The 23038-nt window shown below is 40.4% G+C and overlaps 1 protein-coding gene across 4 annotated transcripts in view; it reads left to right on the forward strand.

Moving 5' to 3' along the window:
- Positions 1 to 468: 468 nt before the first annotated feature.
- MYLK (myosin light chain kinase) overlaps positions 469 to 23038 on the forward strand; it is a 201917-nt gene continuing 179347 nt past the window's right edge. For 3 of the 4 annotated variants that reach the window (XR_014317732.1, XM_082763000.1, XM_082763001.1), the window contains exons 1-2: positions 473 to 611; positions 11852 to 11924. The gene's annotated coding sequence lies outside the window, so the exon portion shown is untranslated. Of the gene's footprint in view, positions 612 to 11851; positions 11925 to 23038 lie in introns of all 4 variants that reach the window. The other variant, XM_082763002.1, reaches the window with a different exon arrangement.

Raw genomic sequence — 23038 nt, forward strand, 5'->3', positions numbered from 1 at the left:
CCACAAAATAGCTCTGGATGCCCCAAACCCACAAACGCCCTGCCTGCACCCCAGCGCGCACCTTGCACAGCCAAACACATCCCTGCGCCCTCTTCAGCACCCCTCAGCACCCCACAGCACCCCTAGGCACCCCTCAGCACCCCTTCCCCACCGCTCCCTGCCCGTCCCCGGCCCCGATGCGGAGCTGCCGGGAGCCTCGCCGACCGCAGCCTCTATCGCCTCCGGGCACCGCTTCCCCCCGGGATGTGGGGGGGGACAACGGGGGAACTGCGGGCGAGCGGGGCTCCGGGGAGGGACCGGGTGGCGGTTCCCGGTGCCGAGCCGCGGAGGGGAAGCCCGGGGGCGGGGGGACGCCGGGCATCGCCGGGTGAAAGCAAGCCCGGGGGTGTCGGAGGTAGGCGGGGAGGAGGAGGCAGACCTGCCCCTCCGGGGGGAGCGGGCAGGCAGATGCCGGGCTGGGAGCGGCGGAGCCGCGGGACCCCGGCGGGTGGGGGCTCGGTGCGGCTGCCGCCCACCCCCCTGGCTCTCCCGGGGGGCTGCCGCTGGGAGAAGCGCTCACCTAGGGTTCACCTCCCCGGGGCACGCTGAGCAGAGAGGGAGCGAGCCGGGCTGTAAGTACTGGGCATCTTTTGTGCGGGGTTTGGCGCAGGTCTGTCGTTCCCCGGCGGCAGGTAGCAGGGGCTCGGGCAGGAGAAGCGTTTGCAGGCGGGGCTGCGAGGGTCGGCTATCGGGCTCTGCTTGGACTGAGGAGCCTTTCAAATATCAGGGTGCATATGTGGAGGCATGCTGAAGTGTTCCTGCACCGCGCATCTAGGTCTCCTGCTTCAGACAAAACGTGTTGGGTTTTCTATCTGTTTTCCCCCCTTTTTCTTTTCAATTTTTTAAAATTTCTGCTCCTCTCACAGTACTTTGCACCATGTCACACAACTCTCTTACTGTCTCAGGAAAGGATAAAACCCGGTGACACCACTAAAGTGCAATGTGTGAGGGTGAGGGAATGAGATGAAAGCTTTGTATCATTAACTTGGGAGAGAGGAGGAGGTGGAATCACTTCTCTGCATGCTGCCTTCACACAGTGGAGCAATGTGCTTTTGGGGACTGCTTTGCCACAAAAATAAAATAAATGCTTTGCCAATTAACTCCCTTTCCTGTACGTGCATATCTGGATACTGGCCTGGCACCACACCCTGCACTCAGGCTAGAAGGGGATGGCATAGCAGGGGCTGGAGATTGGGGACAAAAAGGCAGGGAACCTGTCTCTTCCTTTGCAGCTTAAAGATGCTTTTTAGCCCCAGCCCAGTTTTCTGCAGAGCAAGTCCATAGGGATAATTCTCCCAGACTTGGGAAGCAGAATCAGGTGTTTTGAAGCCCAGATTATGCTCTCCACAAATGGAATGTCTGAAAGGATGAATGCAAATACCTGGCTCCAGACATCTTACTTCAGATGTTCCCAAGTATTGAGTCCTATGGAGAGTGAGCCAGGAGTTGCATGATGTGCAGAAGGTGTGTTCCCTACTAAGACACCCCACACACGCTCCAGATGATGCCCTCTCTTACTGGAGTGCAGGAAATACCATTTCTGTCAGTGACACTATTAGAGAAGGAGTCATTCCTCTCACATTTTAAATCCCAAACTGATGGACTATCTCCCTCCCCCTACTTCCTTCACACATCTTTATTTTTGCCTAATGACTTGCATTATTATTTTCCAAATATGGCTTGCGTCTTCCTGTGAAACTTCACATTTGCTGAGATCTTCCTCGAACTAGGCTCTAACTGCACACTTTAGGAGTCTTCTGTTTTTAAACCAGAATTGTATATTTACTAATAGCTGTCAGATGGCAAGAACTGGTAATTTTCATCTAGCGTATATCCACAGCATTCTCTGGTTCTTCATGATGCAATTCTTGTGTAGTGACACAGGCTAGCAGCTATCTGAGCTGTAGTTTTGGTATATGGTGCTCATTGTAACACGTCTCCGTAATACATCTATGCTGTGCTCGTCCTTAGCACTTTGCATTCCAGCCCGGCAGGACAAGTGTGCTAACGCCAGAAGTCATCGGAGTGACTTTGTTAGCTGTAGGAGGAGTATTTTAACCACCAGAGGAGCAGCCACGTACCATGCTGACGTGTGATATGTTAATGGTATTTAACCTCTTTAGGGAGACATGAAGAGAAGAACATGCCTGGTTTAACATGTATCACAGCTAGGATTTTCTATAAATGTGGGAGGCTCACACTAGTTAATATCACTGACCCAATTTTTATTGGTCTTGTAGGGAAATCTTAAAAGGTCTGCTGCAAAGGAAGTTAGAAATCTGATACTCTGCTGTTGCAAGCATCTCTCCATAACTTCAGTTGCCTTGCAACGTGGTATAAAGGAGGATGAAGGAAATAAATCACTGAAGTTCTGTTGATTTGCTTGTATAACGTTGAATGTAAATTTATTAAGTTTGGAATAAGCAGTGATCATGCATCGTCATTTGCTTAAGTTAAATTGTATAGATGCATGATTTTTCACTGGTTTTTGGTCTGTTAATCTATTCTGCCTCCTCCTCCTTTAAGACCATAAGGACTTCCTCTGGGCGATGATCCTGTTTTTATAGTCAATCAAAATCCATACCAATATCCTTATGCAGGCCAAAAAACACTGTATTAGACTACAAACCAACAGTTACAAATTACTTTCAGAGCTCTCCTAAAACAAAATGCAGATGTAAATACAGTTCAGAGCTGCTTCAAGTGCTACGCCTTAAAGTTGTGGATGTCTAAATCTGGAAAGTGTGCTCAGAAGCTCTCTTTGTGACAACCATGCAGGCAGATGGGTGAAGTTTCTGGTAGGACCTCTGGAGAACTGGGAGCCACAGCCTGTGGTGGCTGGACTCTCCACTTTGGGTTCAGAGCTGAGCATGGTCTGAAAGCGATCCTGAACCATTTAATCCTGATTTTGCAGACTCATCTCCTTTTTAAAAAATTGTCAAATTCATACTAAAACATGTTGAAGATGTTTGCTTTTACCCTGTTCAGAGCTGTACTCAATAGTTTTCACAAACTATATTCCACAGGCTTGAGTTAAGAGGTTTGTAACAAAGATAATGGTGGTGTTCTTTTTTATTTTTATTTATTTATTTTCCATGGCTGGTTAATATCCTCTTCTGTCTTTGTCACTAAATTATTCATTTCTAGCCTCCCTGTGGAAAGTAGGATGTCCTTTCTCTGATTGTTCTTGCAAGGTGTAGCTACGCCTGTTGCAGCAGATATTGTTTGTTTGTTTGTTTATTTATTTGCCTATGATATTTTTCTGAACCCAAATGACCACAGTGGCATCCAGAGTCCCAGACAGGATCTTAGCAAGCCTTGCACAGCTGCCTTAATCCCCTTCACTGATGGAAATCAGTCCGTGATGTACATTAGGATTACATGTGCTATTTGGACTTTAGCATTGCATGACAGAGAAGAGAGATGATTATAGTGCTTTGTGGTGCTGAACAGGATTTATTAATGAAACCAGATGGATCCAGGTAGGACAGACTCCAGACTTTTTTTTTTTTTTTTTTTTTTTTTTTTTTTTTTTTTTTTATGGCTAGCCCTCTGCCAAATTTAATGTTATCTAATTTGTCTGTCATTACAGTATACCTTTTGCTAAAATCTGTATCTTTCCTGAGCAATTGTAAGGGGTCTGTTGCAAGTGCTACAGCAAGGTCTGTCTCTAATAATGTCTTCATTAAGCTTCTCTACAAACAGGAGAGTGTACTAATTGCCAGGCTAACATGCCATTTGGCTCTGTGAACAAGCTACTGAACACTAACTTATGAATGGAAACTTGAAAGGATCATTTGCAACCTGCTACATGAAAGAAATACCAAAATGAAATGAAAATGCACTTGTATCTCTGTTGCTGCTGCTGCTGCTATTAAAGAGCTGGAAACAGAAAGCTGATTAGATAGTCACTTTAATTTTCCTGGGAGACTTGACTGATTTCATAAATGTTTTTTGCCTCCTGAGTTGCAGCAGCTGCTCCCTATATAAAAGCTAGAAATAACTGGTTCTTCTTTAGTAAGAATGAAAGGAGAATTGAGCTCTATACAAATGAGGAGATTAGAGCTCCATGAGGCATATACCCATTTAATGCTGCTGGAGACTAAACACACTAGAATAATCTTAACTCTCGCTTCTGGTGAGCAGAAATTCTAAGAAAAAAAATTTCCTTTAGTGACTTATTAACAAAGGCTTTTCAGGTTTACTGGGATTTATCATGTGAGCCTAATCTACCTTTTGTTCATCCTGCTGGCAGGCTTTAAAATTTAAAAGGGTCTGCAGAAACTCCTCCCCCAAACTCCTTATTTAATTAAAGAGGCTTGGTGCATTATTTACCTTTGAGTCTTACATCTATGTGGGAACAATGAGTTGGCATTAACATATTGTAAAATATTTGTGAATGCTGCATTATAAGCAGAGGCAGGGAAAAGAAACAGAAATTTTGACGATAACTTTGAGTTTCCAACCACCTAAATAGGCTCTTTTAGAATGTCTGGAAACGAGGCCACTCCTACATAAATACTAAATATAAATACAGGTGTGTAACTGCACAACATATTTCCCTTCTTCTGTAGGTGATTTAGGAGCCTGGATGCAAGTCACTCTTTGCTTCTAAGGGAGCTCTCCAGATTGATTGGATGTGTAGATCAGGTATTGCACACAATGGTATTTTATATGTTTTTGCTTTGGTAGCTTAGCAAGGACTCATAGCTATAGTTCTCTCACTGTTTCCCCAGTTTCTCCTCCTCCCCCACTCCATTCACTGCTGTAGCTGTGAGCATCAAGTTGCAGATAAAACGACTTCTGAGAGAGCAACGGGATGCAGCTCTTGCCAAAGGCAATTAAGTGCTTAGGATTACAGTGTGCTTTACAAAGTGTGTTCTTGCTGAATCCCTTTCCTCTTCTGCTTGCTGGCACAAAGCACTTTCTTGGCACTTATCTTTGTTATAACGAGTCTGAGCATTGCTGAACTTCACTACAGTGTGTCAGCTCTCTCAAGCAGTCCAGCAAGCTGCTGTGTCTTGTGTTTTGAGGACAGTCTTGTTGGTGATTCTTCACTAAGAGTCAGCTTGACCTCATCACCTCTGCTGTAATTGGATTAAATTTACTCACTTGCCAAAAACACTTCCAGTTTATGGCACATTTATTCTTTAGGCTGAAGTGCTGTTTGTATGCACAGCATTCTTAACACCAAAGGCATTTTAGGGCCTATGTGATGCAGCTGATATGCTGCAGGATTCAGAATCCTGAGGGACGTTTTCAGTAATTTGCTTCATCCAGAAAGGATTAAAACAGACCATATATTCTGTTTGAACGTTGAACATATAACCTGTGGGAGAAAGAAGATATGCTGTAGTTGCCAGTACTATGCATCTTTTATCTTCTTTTCTCGTGAAATATCACAAGTTGTTGAGAGCCCACAGGTGGTCTAAAGCTGCAGCCTTCAGGCTGAGGGAAGCGTGTGATGGTGAGTGCTGTTATTGTACACCCAGTGCAATGTATTTTTGATTGCTGCACAACAGGTTAGGATCACCACTCTGGATTATCCTTTTACTGCTTTTTCTGGTATTCTACAGCTCTCTTGTGTTTTGGGACATTTGCAGAGCAGCAGGATGATATCTGAACAGACAGAAAGGTGTGTCCAAAATAATACAGGGACTGTGTAGTCGAGGACAATCTGACCACCAGACCTGTAGTTTCATCCCAAGAGGCTTTATGTACTCTCTAGAACAGTGCAATCCAGCTTTTGGTGGGAAAGACAGTCAAGTAACGAAAATTACTATCCTTACTGTTAACCTCAGCAAAATAATAAGGGACAAGTCAGTGATGGGGAGACCAAGGACCAAGTGAGTTGCCAATGTTCTCACAAAGAGGGTCAGGATTTGAGTGGCTAGAGAGAGACACAGGTTGGTACTTGGTCTGGCCTAGGCACTTTCTGAAATGTCCCAAATAATGAAAGGATCCCCATTTGGGGAATTAGCTGTTCTTATCTGCCTGGCAGTATTGCAAATTTCCTGTCTGCTTCTAAGGCTTAGTAGAGTTATATTTTGAAGACAGCTTTGGTAACAAGAGCTGCAGCTACCAGCTCTCTAGTTCTGATCAGGATGTCGTTGCATTTTATTTCATGGTGGTGCTTTTCTCTGAAGTGCTATGAACTGATGAATACTCGTGGTGCAAAGCATTAACTGATAAATAAACAAACTGTGACATGGACATGAGGCTTTTGATATCTACTGAGTAACAGTTAAAATATCATTTACTGAGTAAATGTGCAGTACAAGTAACAGGATGACAAATTCAATATCTCCCTCTAAAAAGTCTGTAGTTATTCAGGTGTTTTCTGCACCGTTAACTCTTAGGAAGTTGATCGACTCTTAATGAATTAAATATATAATTCCATAAACTCCTTATAATGATGTAAACTGTTTGTTAATACTGAAGTATTGGGTGTTCTTTTATTTTATGTCATGTATTTGGAATCAATGTAATATTTAAAAATTAAAATAAAAAAAACCTGACCATGTTGCCTGAACAAGGATTAACAGCCTGCATCTGAAAGAAGTTGGACTCAATGGTCTTTGTGAGTCCCTTCCAACTCAGGAGATTCTGTGATTCTGAGAACAAATGTGAGGATGTGTTCAGTAAGAAACACTTGCAAAGTCAAAGTCAGGGAACTACTGTTGGTATGGTCTTATACTCGTTTGTGTCAAAAGGAGAGTTACAGAACAAAAGCAATCAGCAGACTGTGTTTAAAATATACATGAAAGAGAAAATTGAAATAAATAAATAAATAAAGCCTTCTTTACTCGGGTTATTTACTCTCAATCTTTTTTATGGCCATAAGTTTCCCTCTCCTTTGGTGGAAGAAGAGAAATATATTATGTAAATGCTTCCTGTCTGAATGTGTTGCTAGGCCTCCACATCACTAGTTCAAGTCCAGCCCAGCTCTGGAGGTGAGAAACCCTTTATTTCTATTTTATGCAGTGTAAGTTTGGTCTTTGTTGTGGGTTATATCAGTGGGATCCATTTGTGTACACGTGGTCCTCCTTTAAATGCCCCCTTTCTGGCTGTGGTGGCCTCAGGGGATGTATCTCCTGCAGAGCCTGTGAGACCATCGCACAGGGAGCCCTGGCTTTGAAATGTAACAGCTGGTTTATGGGCATCTCACCCCCAGCTTCAGAGCAGTGCCATTCCTCTGACCTCAACTGAGCTGCAGCATTCATGGTTTTCAGTAACATGGGGGTTAAACTGGGCCTATATTCTTTTAACTGGTCTATTTAGCAGCTCTTTTCCTTATGCAGTCTCCATGCCAGTGACAGGAGCTTCCTGGAACTGACAGGAGACACAAAAGGCTCTCTTCTCTAAATCACTGGACCTTAAGGATATTGAAAGGATGTTACAACAAGCCTCATAATACACCATTGTCAGGCTCTCTCTGAAGATGCCTGCGGTGGTATCATACCTCTAAGCTTTCCAGAGGGGGTGTGATGACCCCAAATGGCAGAAAATAGAAGAGTAATGGTTTGGGTGGCTGTGAGGAATTTTATGGCACTGCTTCCCTGGGCTGTAACTTGAAACCAGCTGGAGGTAGTTGCTGCTGACTGAACTCCTATCAGTAAGAGGCAAGCAAATATATGAACATGCATCAAGCAGTTTTTTTAGGAAGAGATCCTGTCTTATGTGTCTGTGCATGCCTAGATGCATCTTTCTCACAGACAAGGGAGTGGTGAAAGATGCTTTGTTTCTTCTTCATTTCCCTTTCTTCTTCCTACTCTTTTCCCTGTTCCTCCTCAGTACAGAAATTTTTCATGTTGCTGTGAAAATGTCCATGCTCATGAGTGGAGTGAACACATTTGAATGGAAGATGGCTGCTGGTTTTTGAAGTCCAAAAGCCAGCATTCCTGGGGGGGGCACAGGGTGTGTGCTGTGCTATTCCCTGGTCAGGGAGGTGCCTGAACAGCACATTGTACTTTTGCTGGAGAGTTTGTGGCAAGACAACTCTGTGTTGCTGGGAAAAAAGAAAAAAAAAAAAAAAAAAAAAAAAAAAAAGCTTGAGTCAGGGAATTTTGAATTTTATTTACTATTTTTTGCCAATCAATACAGTATTGAGCATCTCCAAAGCTGGAGACTGCACACCCTCTCTGGATGACCGTTGCTCAACCACACTCATGCTGACGGACATTTTGGTGCCACGGCTGGGCTCTGGTGGCTTTTTCTCACTGGGCCGCCCCAGTGCCAGAGCCCGCCAGAACCATCTGGAAACAGTTTGGAGCAGCTCACAGCCTCCACCCTGGCACACAAACCTGCCCATTACAGTTTTGTGTGTGAGAGAGGTGAATAAAGAGGGGACTGAGGGATGGCAGTGAGTATCCAGTGAGGCGATCCCCTCAAGCTGAGGGTCGTGTGAGGTGGCAGGGTCTTGTCTTGCGCTGCAGACGTGGCTGGCCAGTGCCTGAGCAAGCTCAGAAGCAGTCACTCCATTTTGCCTCAGCCCCAATTTGTTGGACCAAAATTTTATTTCAGCTGGTGGGGAGTTTTGCTCAAGACATGAGTTCTAGTCAACCTGAACATGGCATTTGTACTGGGCTCCTCACTGATAAATGCCTCAGAAGCTTCAAATGCTTCTCAGTTTAGTCAGTTGAGATATTACTCCTTCATTTTACCTTAGCTTGTGCTAATATCTAGTTCATCTCAGGTGACTTGTAAACCATTTAGGTTGCATTCAATCTATTTAGCTCTTATCTGCTATAAAACTCAGAAGTTACTCTCATTCTCCAAGGCATTTCCAAGCATGGGGACTTTGAAGGATGGAGACCAAATCAGCTGTCCTGGTTAGCCCGAACAGAAGTGGAGGCTCAGCTCCTGACTGGGTCACACTGACATCCAGAAAGTGAGTTTGCACAGATTAATGACTTGCATGGCATCTTGACAGCCAGAACAGAAAGCCAGGGATGTTCAAATAGTTTTCCAGGTAAAATAATTTGGACCTTTCTCCACATGTGATCTTGACCTTAGATTTGATGTAATATCCTTTAACTGCAATCTTGTTACCACTTTATCCCTTTTGTTTTGTCTGAGGTGGCAAAAAGTAAACATGAATGTGTAAGTATATTTAGTACTTGGCATTAGAATGTACCCTTTAGGGACACTGTTGTTTCTCAAAACAACACCTCTTGGATTTGTTTTTCTCTAGTTCTATAGTTTACTTGACAATTAAGGTAACCTGCTTTGAGCTTGGTGTGGTCATTCATCAGTGTATGGGCACTGTGAAGGATCCTGAATGTATGGGATGTACCATACATTATATTAGAGATGCATGGTTATTGATATCGGTGTAAGAAACTGTAGTAACGTAGCTTACTTCTCACAAAATTAAAAAGGATAAAAATGCCAATGGTGTTTCTTGTCTCTTCATGCCCATTATGTGTTCTGTGATGAATGGAATTCTCTATAAAACTTCCCAGTGCTCATTCCTTTCTAGCTGGTTTTATTACAACTACAAAATTTTGAGATAGATTATGTCAAGACACAAGACACAAGAGAGATCTTTGTCTAATATTTGATCTGTGTAGCATACAGATATTTTTTCCCCAAAGAATCAAAAAAAAATATTTTCTTTTACAACTGTAGGAGTTAAAAATAATGAGGAAATAAATTGAACCTCAAAACAAAAGCTCTATTGTCTTGAAGACAAACTCAGTATAATAGCACTTCTTGTGAGGTATTTTTTCTGTCTGTCCTTATATTTCACTTACAAGACAGGAAATACAGCTTTGCTGATTAAATGTCATTATAAGATAAAAATAAATTATGGTCTTCAAAGATGGTATTCTTAAACAGCTACTTAAAGAGGTATAGTATTCTTAGATTCTTGAACAGCTACTGTTTGAGATCCACTTCTCTCCCTGCCTTTCCACTTCCCACCGTTCTTGTGTTAACGTTAGGATACATACCCATTTAGTCCTTTAACTGTATATTTATGGACCTGTTGTTCAGAAGTTTGTTTAATCCATTTTTGAACCTACGGACATCCTTTGCCTTTACTGCCTCCCATGAAAGCAAGTTACAGAAGCTTGTAACCTGCTGTGTTAACAAATATTCTCTATTTAGATAGATGGGTATACTGTAATATTCAGTAAGTACAGCCTCATTCCAGCATTGTGGGATTTGGAAAATAACTGTTCTGCATCACTTTTTTTTTGTGCGTATGTTGTCTAGCAGGTAGCCTTTATAGCTTTCTCTTGTTTGGACTGTTCCATACACCTAGAAGCATCTTTTGCACTGGAAAACTGTATATGAATCTAGAATGATGACCAATACTGTATCATTCCTTCCTTCCCTAAATGGACAAAGAATAATTATTTCTGTAATCCTTATGTGTTGATGATATATGGCAGCTATTAGTACTGTAATAATGTGGAAACAAACAATTAAAATTGAGAGGCACAAAGTTATTTGGGGAACTAACGGAACTACATATATTCCATTTTGCATATACATGGTATATGCAGTGATGTGCAAATCTTTGTATTTGTACACATTCTAGCCCAGGCTTTCATAAAATTTAACCCCCCTGCTCTTAAGACATACAGAAAGAGCCTTGCTCTTTCAACTTTTCAGACACAGAAAAAAACTGAAGGAGGATTTTCTGAGGTTATTTGAGAGGTCTCAGTAGGCACGTTTACAAGAGCTGAAGTGTGTTTATATTAATTTCTGTGCAGTTACCAGAACATTGTCCTTCTTCCATAAAGCACGTGCTGCTCTTCTTAGAAGCACATTCCAGCACTGATAGGAGATATGCAAACAAATTATTGTTAATTAATATTGCTTAGCTAGTCAAAGCTAATATTAACCAATAACACCTAGATAGGTGAATAGTCTAGTGCTGTGTTCTCTGCACTGTATGCATTTTCCTGGACCATGTCCTGTCCCCTGCTTTTGCAATCACCTTACATTCTATAAATAGTCTCACCTAAATCTGCAGAGCTTTTTTTTGAGTCTTTACTTAACCTATGAGTACTGGACCAGTCTTTCTTCAGATCCAGCTATATGTTTGTGCTTTCCTGTTGAAGACCTTGGATTCAAGCCTACTACATGTCTGTCTGGAGCAGAGAGCTGTTGGAAACGTACATGTTGTCTCTGTGTGAGCCTGGGGCAGTGATGTGTATAGATGACTTTGCTGATGAGTTGCAGGAGTTCCCCATCACACCAGCAACTAAAAAATGAAGAAGAGTTGTATATTTTAAAAGTTACTGAAGAAAAAAAAAAAAAAAAAAGTGAAATTGTCCAGAGCAATTTCTTCATCAAAGCTGACTGGAATAACATCTGTGGTGAAAACCTGTATCTCATCATTTCATTGTAATATGTGCAAGGGAAATGATGTTAAGTGAAACAGCTGCCTGTCATAAAGAGGAACTGGACTTCATGATGCAGAGTACTTGCAGTTGTGTCTGATGAATCTGTTCTCATGAATGATTTCTCATCAAATGAAATTTCAGTGGCTGTCAGGAACTTTTGTGATCATTGGCCTCTGTGGACCTATTAGGCTATGGATTTATTCTCAGTGCTAGGCTTCAGAAGGATTTTCCTTGTTATCTAGATATCATTTTTTATTTCACTTGTGTATTTATGTGGCTAAGCTAGACACACTTTACTAGTCTGATATTTAGGTATTGATAATTTCAACAACATAATCATTTATATTTTTCTAACTAAAATGCCTTCTTTAACGTGAATTATTTGTAGGATTTCTATTAGAATGTTTTTCAAATGCTATGGTCAAATACATAGTTCTTATTGCTTTCATCACTAGATTTCAAAACACTTTACAGACAAGGATCAGAAGGGAAGGAGCTTGAAAGGACTTCTCTAAAGCCTGAAAAAAGGTAAGCAATGTTATTCTTCTGAGCACATATCTGAATGCAAAATTGTTTTACTCTAGCTAAAATCAATTTAGTAGTTCAGTGGATAAAATCTGTGAGTGGTATGCTTGCATTACCTATAATAGGCTTAGTCTAGGTTTACCTTGATATACTGAGGGGGTGGGAGGAGCAGAGGTATCATTTTTAAATGCAAGTGTACACACTTGGGTGTTCGACTTTCATCAATATTTTAATTTCTTACCTTTAAAATATATGCTTCATATGCCAAATTTTTGTGACTCATTGGAGAATTCTTGTTGTAGTGTGGAATATATTTTTGGGTTGATTTTTGTTCCTAGCTCTCTGTGAGTCTCTAAGATTTTTCCCTAGGATTGCAATATTGAGAAAAAAAAATAAATTGTGACTCTGTTGGCTCAGCTAGATTAATTAGCTCAAAAATATGTACTTAATAAAAAAAATAATTTCACCCACATTAAGAGATTTGATGTAAAAATAATTTTCAGAGGTAAACTCTGATTTCTAATTATCCATATTTATTCCACCCCATTTGCAGACCAAGAAGATTTTAGATGCTTACAAACTAAGCATGAAGGTATTATGAGCTACCATTCCCAATTTATACCCTGAAAAATAAATAAGATTTTAAAATCGCCCTTTAAAATTATTACATTTATTCCCTGTTTCTTGCCCCTTCCATATAACAAAGTTATTCACTCTTCTCCACCCTTAGATGAGAGATCTTTAATGTGCTTTATTGAAAAACTGCTCTGCGAAGTTTCCAGTTTTACAGGAGGCAGAAAGACTTCTGGAAACTAAAAAATGAGCTTATGAGAAAAATAAAAAGCTTTGGTGAACTGTTTGACAAATATTGAATCTCAGCTTGTGAAAACAAAACCAGAATTTAGGTTCACTGTCGGGACATGATGCAGTTATTATGAACAGTTCTGGTTAACTTCATTTCAGAACAAGGGCTGACTGCTCCCTTTTGCATTATGCAGTTACGTAGTACAACGATTAACTTTGAGCTGTGTTATGCCAGCTTTTGTGCAAACACTGAGGAAGACTTTGTCACTGCCCCCAAAGAGCTTTGTGCAAGATAATGAACAGCTTACTTCCAGTGAGATGATTTTTTTTTTTTTTTTTTTGTAAATTGGAGAACTTTACTGAACTGATAAAAATTGCATCTTTGTGATTTCTGTGTTTCTTTAATCTAGATGTATTTGAAGTCTTTCTGCTCTTACTCCTTGCTTTTCAGAAGCCAATGTCTTTTCATTAGTCTTGTAACATGCTTGTTAACTTCTGTTGTTTAAACATATCATCCACAAAAACAGCTTTTTTTTTTTTTTTTATTCAAAAGAGAATGAAAGGGGACCAAAATCATAGGCAATCATATGCAACACCTTTTTTTTTTCTTTTTTTTTTTTTTTTCTCTCTGATTTGTAACCTTTCCTCATGCTTTAGAAGAAATTCACTCTGAAATTTAGATTTCTGAAGCTTCAGTTTCCAGCACCTGGATTTTGATATGACTTTCTCCAAGATAACTTTCAAACCTGAGACAGCTAGTCTTTTGCCTCAGAAAGCATTTCTGTCTTCTGTGGTAAAAAACCTTGTAAGCATTTTAAAATGACATTTGTACTTTTTTTGTTGTTGTTTTTGTTGCTTATAGTAAACATTTATATAAGTACATATTTTTTCTAATCTCTGGATTATTGTCATGGCCCATTCAATTCTCTCTAGACTATTTCAATGCCCTTTTAAGGGATTATCTGGGTAACTCCACTGTTAAAGCAGAAGTCTGTGCCTTTTTCTGGCTTATGTGTGAGAGGACTTTTTCTTTCAGCAAGGCAGTAGATGTTTTCCATTACATGTATGTGCGTCAAATAAACTGGGAGGCCTTGCTTGCACTTCGAAGTTGTCTGAATTGGTGAATTTTAACCCAAACACTGGAAGAAAAACACTAATGCTGGATGTTTTCTAAAGGAAAAATAGGAAGAAAACAAAGGAGGGGAAGAACAACTAAACAGACCCTGGGGATTGATCTTGACTGTGCCTTATTACCACAGCTTTATCCTTTCCAGTTCTTCAAGATGCTGGCAGTTATTGAACTCTGACCTGATTAATGCATTGGATTGATGCCTATAGATTGTGGTAGTGATATTGCTTCCAGCTGGTTTCCTGGCAGGCAGATTGGCAGCAAGTTGTCATCTTTGTGGTCGTGAAGGGGAATAGTATGGATTTTTTTCTTTTTTTATAGAGCTTGTCTCAGCAAATAAATACCAGTCATTGGGTCCATTTCTCTGAGAAACAGTAGCCTTGTGGTAAACTGAATTCTGTAGATTTATTGGAGTCTATAGAGTAATACAGTAAAAGGATGTGATATCTATATTGCTACCAGAGACTTAAAACCCTGTAATACCTGCTCTTCCTCCAGTCAGCAGGGAGTTGTATTTTGAAGCTATGTGTATCTTGTGCGTGTGGAATCTATGGGATAATCCCAGACATATTTCCTGGGCAAATACTGGATTTCATAGGACTTAATTCAGAGACTTGAGTTCAGTCAATGCAGCAGCCACAGCTGTCAGAAATTGTTTGGGCACCACTGTTCAGGAATTATCTTTCTATATTTTGTGCATCATGCAGGTAGAAAATATCAGTTTCAGTATAGATGTGAGAGGGTTAAATTGAATTGCTTACAGTATCCAGTGGGTCAAAATAAATGACTGAACTGTATCTTCTGGCCTTGCACCCTAAAACTTTGTGACACCACTGCAGTGTCCTATCCACTTTTTTGTGCTGCCAAGAAATTGCTTCTTTTTAGTGACGATGTTGTTTTGTTTGCATGATGGCTGCATGTACAGCTGGTTCCATTTAACCTACAAAGCTGAAATGGTTTGTGAAGCAGCTTCTTATTTTTATTGTTAGAGCAAAGATTAGCTTCTAATCTCCTTTTCCTTACAAGGGGATTTATTCCATTTATCAATATATAAAGTGAAGACTGATTGGGCAGAATGAGATTGGGAGACTGAGAATGTCACAACTCAGTTACTCCTTCAGGTCTGAGTTCTTTTAATCCTAGAAAAATGCTACCCCTCTGTGAAGGGAGAGGAGCAGGACTCAGTGGGAAGTCTCTATTTGTGGGCTATGTTGTTTCACCATCACTAACTCATTTTAAAACTAGTTCAAGTATATCTGGATGAGTTGTATTCTGTGCAAACAGTAGTGCACATATGTTTAATGCATCATAACTTGTACGGAATGAGACGGAAAATTCCTTAGATTATTTTCCTTCCACCATCATTGCATTACTGTTCCATGCCACAAACACATAAATATATGTTCCTACCTCTGATCATGTTTGGGCACAATATTTTTATTTCTCTCTCATCGGTTGATCTCTTTTGATGAGAGAAGAGATGAAGATGGAATGAGATGATATATTTTGCTGACCTCAGGACCCAGTGGACTCCCTGCAACTTGCACAGAAAGTGGGTTTTTTGGAAGGCGGATTCTGTAGTTCTGAAATGTTATTGCACATATTTTAACATATAACCTAGAGAGACCATTGCACTGTTGCTCTTTTACCACTGGAAGAGAGAGAGATGATAAACTGTTACAGGACAAAAAGCTTTGGCTGGAGTTTCAAACTTTAATAACAGTTTTTGTTGCAAGGAAGCTCTGAAATTGCAGTGGTTCTGAGCCAGACCATGCTATAAATCCATGAAGTTAGAGAGAACTTGCTAGTAATGTTCTCTGAGGCCGAGATTTCTGACAGAAAATGTGGTTCTTATTGCAATGTGCCTCCTCATTCCAAGACAACTGGCAGCTGGTTCTACTACTACTTGTGCCAACAAGGCTTTAACTCTGTTTTTTTCTCTTAATCATCATATTAATTTTCTTCTAGCCCATGAAGCAGAGCCTTCCACTTATGTACAGGTTTAACAGTGGGTTTAAACTTGCTGTGGCCTCTAGGTTGGTAGTATGTAATGTAGCAGGGAGAGGCTGATGGTTTTGGAAATGCTCCAGTTACCTACTTCACTTAAATTCGGTTTGTGTCCTCATTAGCTTCACTACTAAGTCCTACCTGCTTCCATCTGCAACCAGGCCAGTAAAAATGCCATAGAAATTTGAAATAATGCATAACAGACGCAATAGGAGAAAGCCAACTCATTCTGCTATGGTTCTAAACCAACTAAATCCCTAATGCGTGATTTGTGTCTTGGGTGCATCTGGCCAAATGCTCCCATGCAGTAATTAATGGCAACTGTCTGGTGAGAAATCTCTAGTGGAAGAATCACTAAAGCTTTCTGTGAGAAAGCTCTTGAGGAAAATCAGTCTTCCAACTTCATTTCACCACTTCAGTTGTTTTCTGGGGACCCCAGCAGCCTGAAGAGTACAGAAGCAACCAATGTCTTTCTCTCCATATTAATTCCATTTTGTAATATAAACTAGAGCAAATACATATCAATGTCATTGGCTAGTGCCTTCCATAGCAGGAGAAATTACTCCAAAAGGGATTCATTGCTATAGATGTTTAGGGAGGGGAGGGGAGCATCTTGGCTTAATCCGCCTAAACCAAGGAAATCTGAAATAGATATTTATGTTCCTAGTTTAATTGTTAAAGTTGTGGGCAGGGAGGAAGGAAGGGAAGTGTATTCAGTGGTACGAGGCTAGAGGCAAATTGCCCAGATCTGCCCTCAGATACGTAAGCACAACTTTTAGTAATTTCAGAGGGAAGAGCACAACATAATGAAAGGATAACGAGGTACACAGAAGTATCCAGCTCTGGTACTATCCTCGCAGGGAATGAGACCCAGTGGTCCAGGAGGGCCTATCCTACATTTTAAATAGCTGTGTCATACCTCTTTCACACTCTGATCTTTAAGCACAATTAAGTTTTTTTTTTCTTTAGTTGGAAGTTACTTCTTTACCATACTTGTGAACATTACTCTGATTTTAAAACTAAATATGTTCCCTGTTTAATTTTTACCTACGATTTTTTTTGTCTTTGGCTATCTCAGAGACATCTCTGGTAATCTCTTGTTACTCAGAGTTGTTTTTGTTTTGTTTTGTTTTTTGGTCTTGTAGCTATTAAAAGTATGCTATGTATGAAAAAAATGGGGCTAAAACCCAGCTGTGTAAGAAACTAATATGAGTGAGACACAGAATGAACCAGTAGGCAACTTATACATGGAAGGTAACCGGTTAGATTGCAAAACTGCAGATGTAGGTGTAGGACTGTTCCTCTCCAAAGGCACAGTTGAACTCTTGCTATGGTCCTTTGCCATCTGAGCAAGAGGAGGTTGAAGGCATTTATGGCCTTATGCATAGGGTTCTTGGAAGTGGTTTGGTGGCAAGAAAATAAATTAGCATGCTATGGATTCATTTTATATCCCAGGTCCCTTGAAATCAGCAGTGTGTTTAGTCTGTACAAGGGCAAGATACTATGATGTGGAGCAGTAGCTGCCAGAGAAGATTTATGAGGAATTATTAATTTGAGAATGGGGGGGAGGGGGGAGAGAGAGAAAACAAAACATTTTATTTTGTGCCAGATCTGGTAGTTCCTAAAAATAAATAATAAGAAGAGCCATTAGTGTACTAGAGATGAAGCTTAAATGTATGTATATTGTTTGGCCTCTACCTTTCTTTCTTTGTGTAGCAGCACTTTTCAGAACTACCTATGTTCTCTTGAACATCAATGGAATTTAGCATATCATTATCTGAGGAGCTCTCTGAAAAACGTGTTCTCTATGAACCATGCTGCTTGTGTAATGACTCTGCAGTGATTTATGCTGTATTTGGGATCAAGGAGCTTACCTGCTCTGCCATGGTTCTCCTGGATATGGGCTGAACTAGAAATGCAAATTCCCGATCAGTGTGGAAATGGGAAAGGAGGCTGCTGTCCCATGGTTAAATGTGTGGAAAATGATATGAATTTGATTTCTTTTTTGGATTGAAGAACTTGAAGCATGTATAAGGGTTGTTTAGGTATGCAGGTCCTCCTCTTGGTCATACCTCAAACTTGTTCCTCAGCAAGCTAAAATAAATTAAGGATCAGGAAGAATATGCTTTAGAAGTTATTATCACTGTCTGTCATGTTTTACACCTCACAGAAGTTACTATGTGCTATATTATGAGAAGAGTAAAGGAAATTTCCATTTGCAGTAGTGACAGTGTGAAAGAAATGAAATGGCTTGCTGTGAGATTCCAAAGAGCCCCTCTGATTTCTGTGTGAAACAGTAACTGAAACCTGGTGAATATTGCTTGTGAATTGTGCTGCTCCTGCCTCCATAGGCTTGCCTAATGGAGGTCCAGAAATAATGTAATTAAAAGAAAAAAAGAGGGAGTACTTGAATTTTATGCTTTCTTTACAGTTTACCTGTTCTTAAAACATCAATATATTTCCAGTTGCTTTGTCTCAGTGGAAGTCATATAGAGGTTTTGATTAGTTCACTGTGAAGCTTGTTTGGATAGTTGATGACAATTGCCTTGGTATTTATACCAGCTCTTCTTGGGATCTCTGATAGCCACAGCATGGCTTGGGCTGCTGTGTTACCTTCTCTTCAGCCAAATCAGAAGATCAAAAGTAGTGAGCTAATGAAGCCCCTTGCTACAAGAAGGACATCGAGGTGCTCGAGTGAGTCCAGAGAAGGGCAACAAAGCTGGTGAGGGGTCTGGAGAACAAGTCCTACAAGGAGCGGCTGAGGGAGCTGGGCTTGTTCAGCCTGGAGAAAAGGAGGCTCAGGGGCGACCTTATGGCTCTCTACAGGTACCTTAAAGGAGGCTGTAGCGAGGTGGGGGTTGGTCTGTTCTCCCACGTGCCTGGTGACAGGACGAGGGGGAATGGGCTAAAGTTGCGCCAGGGGAGTTTTAGGTTAGACATTAGGAAGAACTTCTTTACCGAAAGGGTTGCTAGACATTGGAACAGGCTGCCCAGAGAAGTGGTGGAGTCACCATCCCTGGAGGTCTTTAAAAGACGTTTAGATATAGAGTTTAGGGATATGGTTTAGTGGGGACTGTTAGTGTTAGGTCAGAGGTTGGACTCGATGATCTTGAGGTCTCTTCCAACCTAGAAATTCTGTGATTCTGTGATAGATCTGGGTGCAGTGAGGGTAAACCCATATTTGCCCTTTTTCACTTATGTAAATTGGCCCTGAAGCTTCACAGCTCCCTTTCTGTTCTCTGTTCTCCAAAAGTATTCTAATATTTGGAATTTGTAAACACAGGATTTGGGATTCCATGTGCATCTGGAAATGATAAACTTCGTATTACAGAGATGTAACCCTTTATACCTCTAACCTAAGAATTCTCCAGAGAGAACTTTCAGGCACATCTGATGTAGATGCAGGCAGATTCCTAGCAGCTAAAAGCAAAATGAAAAAGTTGCTGTTGAATGAGTGGAATTTTCATTGAAAACTATGTCATTGGGAGGGGCTGGGGGGTAAAAATTATAGAGTCTGGCAATAAATACAGCCATAATAATTTGAGCTAGGAACTGAAGAGATGAAACAAACAAAACTTGTCAGGCAGCATTAGTGGAGGAGAGAACCTTTTGCAAGCAATGGGGTAGTGGAAAACAAAAACCAAACCGAACTAAACCACAAAACCCAAGACCCCTAACAGAATCTTGGATTAGTTGAGGTTCAGTGAATGGCTTTGTTAAAAACTCAAGAAAAGAATTTAAATAGAGAAGTCCTGATAAAGGTGCAGGGCATCACAGCCCTGTTTCCATAGTGACATTGTTCAAACAGAGGCTTAAGGAACATGAATACCATTGCAGCTGAGCTCTATAGAAGATACCAGCCTTCCAGTGGGGATTCCAGCCATAGTTTGTTTAATGTTTTTCCCCCTCTAGATGGATATGGGGGGGGGGGGGGGGGGGAGGGAAAAAAAAAAAAAAAAAGTTGGGAAAAAAAAACCAAGAGTTTAGACAAATAAATGACTTGACAGACTACTGCTTCCTTCTGGCTCCAGCTTTCTACATTTTACATACCCTCTCCACTCATCTTTACTTTGATTGTTGGAGGTATTAAGAACTGCATTTTACTGTTGTTTAAAAACAAAAACAAAAACAAAAGCAAAACAAAAACAAAAACAACAACAACAAAAAAAAACACACACAAAAAAAAACACCTCCTCCACACACACTTGTCTATACTGAAGCAAACGAGACTTTACACCAAGTGAGATTAAAATATGCATGTTCCTTTATGTCTGTATTTACTCTCCTTTGACAAGAAGATGGAGTCCAACCATTTACTCAAAAGTGGTCTCGGTGTGAGTGGAGCCCAGCAGATTTACTCTTTCATGTTTCTCACTTTTCTAATCATTTTATATCCATTCGGAAATTCACCAAGAACCACCTTTTTTCATAACTCTTGCTTTTCTCTTTGAAAAGCAGGGTCAAGCTCTGGGTAGAAAAAAAGCTGTTTCCTGTTACAAATATTTTGGTGTTGGAGTTCTTCCTTCCCCTTTTCTTCTTCAAATTGCCATTTTGCAGATTTTTCTTAGCTAAGTGTACTCTGAAAATAAGTACAAAGTCTTAACTTGTAGCTGTATTGTGCATATTTTAAGGTTGAAAGCATACCAGTCATGTCTGTCTAAATTATGATACACTTTCTTAAAAACATTCTTTATTCAAATAAATCTGTAGCAATTCTTGGACTTGCTTTAGCTTTTCAGTATAGGCTGAATAATGCAGCCAATTAAGAAGAGAAATTGATGAATAAAGTTTGGGTGGAAAAACTGTATCTGCTTCTTTGGAAGCTTGACTTCAGTGCATAGGAAACTGGGGCAGTATGAAAATGCTGATTTTTATGAGAATGGCCAGGTTTAGACAAATCTTACTTAGACCTTATTTTGCATGGATCATCTGGTGCTCATCATTACTGTGACTATTCTTACCGGTGTTTGAAACCATACGAAGTCACTGGAGTTGCACCAATCTGGATTTGATCATCAGCCTGTTTTCATCTAAAACACGAGTAATTCAAAGTGGTAACACTATTTACTCATTGAATCCATTGACCTTTAGTGTTAGGGAGCATTACCTAGGGAAGGATTTCAGCTTCAGTGAGGTGAATGGATTTTTTTTTTCCCAAAATTGACCAGTTGGCTCAAAACTTCACCTTTAAACTGTTTTGAATGCATATTGCAAGATATTAATTTTCTGTATATTGATTCAATAACTTTTTTATAAGGACATATCCCAAGGTGCTCAGAAGCAGAGAGAAGAAAAATAATTGTGAAAATGCAGTGTCTTGGCATGAATATATGAAGTTTAAACATACTATTCTGGTTAAACTTTGTGTTTGTTTTTGTTAAGGAAACAGGCTAGTACAAATGTCCTGTAAAAGCATAAATATGGGTATCTAACTAACTGCAATGATGACAATGAACTTGGGAGAGAGTTCATTTTAAAACAGGTGTTCCTGCAGAATATTCTGTTTATACTTTGTAATGAGAGCTGCTTTTACATATTTCTTGTTTTATTTTTCTCTCAGTCATAACCTTTCTGGCCAGCAAAAGAACAGAGAATATGAATTAAATTCTTCCTCTTTTCCACTTCCTACCCTTACCTTAGCAGAAAAAAGCTTACATCAAATACATCAAAATTTCTGATTTCAACAGTGGAGTGGAACTTACAGGCACCAGAGAAAAGGTTATTCCTCTTCTAAAAGCATGGAAGCAAAATGTCACACTTCTAACTAAATTCAGCTTTTAATGAGAAGTGTTGTTTTATACCATACTATCTTATACCAAAGTATTTTATTTAATATAAATTTGAATGTAAAATGAATGGGAAACTGAACATTTACTCCTCAGTCTCTCTTCCCATTCAAAGAGATTTCACTGTGAAGTGTCTCCTACTGAGGTGAGAGATTTTCAAATATTTAATATGTAATATTATTACTGAGCTGTTTTAACTCTGTACGGCACAGAATTGCCTTAGAAAAAAATTATTAATACATAATGTACGTCTCTTCATCTGGAGGGTGGTTACAGAATCAGAAATGGAAACTGTGGGAAATATTGTTCCCTACATTGTTCAGCATTGTTATCTGCAGAGCAGATGCTGTGACAAAATAAGCCTCTAAACTGGGAGACAGTCCGTATTGACCCACTCTGTGATGGAGTTTTGTTCTACAAGGTCCTTGAGAAACTTGATGGTTGAGCCAAAGTAAATCATGTGGTGTTTGACAAAGAGTGCAAAGTTCCTGAACAGAGTTGTTTGCTCCCCTCAGCTTGGCTTGGGGGTGAGTACCCTGGAATGCCACACCCAGCTTTTGGACCACATCTCAGCAATCTGTCAAGAAAGTGGAGATGGTTGAGGGGAAGGTGGTTAAAGGTCTGGCATGCACAGAATCTGAGAATGGTTTGGGTTAGAAGGGACTTCAAAGACCACCCTGTTCCAACCCCCTGCCATGGGCAGTGACACCTCCCATAAGACCAGGTTGACCAAAGCCCCATCCAGCCTGGCCTTGGATACTTCCAAGGATGGGACCTCCACAACTGCATGCTTATAAGGAGAGAATGAAGAAGCTGGGCTTCTTTAATATGATGAAGAAGAGGCTAAGGGGCAATCAAATAGCAGCTTACCACTACTTGAAGGGGAGTTACAAATAAACAGACAAGCTTTTCTCAGTGGTATCAGATGGAAAAACAAAGAGCAGTGACCACATGTTGAAGCTTGGGTGGTTAACACTGAGCCCGAGGCAAGCCTTTCTCACTAGGAGGGTAGTGTTGTATTGTAATCAGTGACCCAGAAATTTTTCTGGCATCTCTGTTTGTGGAGGTATTCAAGGCTTGACTAGAAAAAGCTGTAGCTGATCTGGTCTGGTGTTGGTTCAGCTTCAAGTGGGATGTTGGCTTAGGGATGTCTAGAGATCCCTTCCACCCAGCATTTCTGGAACTCTGTTGTTATGTTATCGGTTTATTAGCTTTCCTTCTTTCACCTGTTTGTACAGCATCCCTGGGTAAAATAAAGACCTCTTACAGCATCTCCCAAAATAGATGAAATCTATTTATCTATTTATCTTCATCTGTCTGGAGTCCTGGTTCATGGTTTAAAATTTTGGACAGCTCATTCTGCTGAAAGCCTATGAAGCTGTCTCTGTCAG

The sequence above is a fragment of the Aythya marila genome (assembly GCF_965140915.1).
Source record: "Aythya marila genome assembly, chromosome: 6".
NCBI lineage: Eukaryota > Metazoa > Chordata > Aves > Anseriformes > Anatidae > Aythya > Aythya marila.